Raw genomic sequence first — 2,241 nt, forward strand, 5'->3', positions numbered from 1 at the left:
AATGAGGATTAGAAAAAAAAACACAATTAAAATTAGAACATGAACATCTTTCAATTAAAATTAGAACATCTTTCAAAAACTACAAGCCCAAGTCTAAATTTGGCTGTGTTCCAATAACACTAACTTGCCTCTTTAAATGTCTTCACCCACATAATATTTAAAATTTAATTAGAAATAATAATTTCCTTACTCTTAGGAATAATTGATACATCAATGTTAATTGAGCATTATGGTGTTCATAGGATCAAATATTAATCAACATAATAAGTTTAAATGAGCTCGGGTTTTTCACCAGGTGTAAGAGGGAAGCATGGACCTGCTCTTCCTTTTAACCTGTTGGATACCTCAGAGAGCTACTAAGCTTAATATGTTTTGTTTGACAAATATCATCCTTAATCAAACTGATAAGGACCCACCAAGATATGACCTAGGGTTAGGTAGGTCGTCAAAATTTTACTTTCCATTTCATATAAACTGCCTTAACATGCCTTTTGAGTTTGAGGTGGTGGAACGCGAAGACTTGCCAGGTACGCTTTTACAACTTTTAAGCATTGTCTTTCTTATACTTTCATACTGTACTTTTATACTTGCACGTATGAACAAAACACAAACTTCCATGCTAATCAACGATGTTACCCTGCATGAAAACTAAAACTATCAAAATAGCCACCAAACCAAAACCAAAATTAAAACTAAAATCAACAAAAGATAAAATTCACTGCCACAACATTCAAAATATAAAACAACTCAAAATTTAATCCCAAACATTACACAAAACTACAACTTAAACTACAACTTCAACTAAATTAAATTAACATGTCTCTATCGGATGATTGGGAATCCCTCGGAGGAGGTAGCCTACGGTTGCTAACGAGGCTTCCCACTGTCTAAATGAAATTATGGAACTCATTAAGTTGCGAGTTTAGTAAGTTAATTTGGACTAAGTGAATCCAATAAAAAATGGTGGTCCCGGAATGAGGGAACCGTAGGATCCTAATCGGTGTTGCTCTAACCAACTTTAAGATGCCCCCATAAAATTCAAAGAACTACAACCATAGGACCACCTCATTTGATATCACAACTTGACACACTAGAAAACTCAAACTCATCGCGGTGAGGAGCTTGGAGCTACCATGGTGGCCATGGTGGGCAGCACGGCCAAGCACGGCCACCTTCAACAGCAAAACCAGTCTCCCCTAACTATACCAATCTTCCTTCCTTAGACTTAAGAAACAAGCAATAGGACTTTGAGGTTGCTTGCTTATGCAATATAAATCCTCACCTTATCTTTAGGTCTTTGTACAGCTCTGCTATACAATATATGTCCTAACTAATCTTAGGATTTCGAGGTCATCGACTATCATGACCTAAATCCTCACATCTTCCAGGCTATTTGTGTGATCATTTCACACGAATGTAAGCCCTAACAAACAAAATTGGCTGGATGAAACACCTAAATATTTCTCCTCAAAATTGAAGCTAAACATTATGATAGCTTGGGAAGTCACCGAGGTTCTCCTCTAGATCCATGACATCCCCTAGTTCTTCCTCCTTTGGACCCTACAACAAAATGTTCCAAATTTGAACAAAGCCCTTTCACAGCCCTTTCACACCTCTGTATCGTATCTCATTGAAAAGTCCAACCCTTTGAAATTCCTTGAAGATAATATTTCTTGATTTTTATCGAGATTCGTCTTAGGTGACTTTGGTCATTTAAGATGTAATTAACTATAGGGGCTTGCCCTTACAGGAAGTATGTTCGAACCCAGCTTAATATAAACCTTATTTAATGATTTATATTAAATAGGGGAAATTGTCGGCAAATAAAATGATTTTGCAAACCAAATGGACGTCATATATCCCTTAGTTTATTTGATCGAGCCTCATCCTCAAGTTTTGTTCTATTACTTCGGGATAGATACAATATTTGAGGTACAGTGCTCTTTCATTTAAAACTATGAAAAATAAGGGATCAGTTTGGTTTCATATTTTTCTAAAATTCAATATATATGTAAATTAAAACGTCCTTCCAAAGCTGGCGACGAGATTTCAATTCCGGTGAATGACAGCTTCTTACGGGCAACTCTCCAACCAAAAATAATGCCGACAACTTCTAGCGACTTTGTTAGGGACATGCTTTTCTCTCCATACAAATCAAAGAAATCTTATCTTTACACATCGGTAATGTGTCCATGTCCCTCTTGGACCAAATTACCCTTCTTCCATTGGCATACTTTACCC

This window comes from Phalaenopsis equestris, unplaced genomic scaffold, assembly GCF_001263595.1.
Source record: "Phalaenopsis equestris unplaced genomic scaffold, ASM126359v1 Scaffold232437, whole genome shotgun sequence".
Classification (NCBI taxonomy): domain Eukaryota; kingdom Viridiplantae; phylum Streptophyta; class Magnoliopsida; order Asparagales; family Orchidaceae; genus Phalaenopsis; species Phalaenopsis equestris.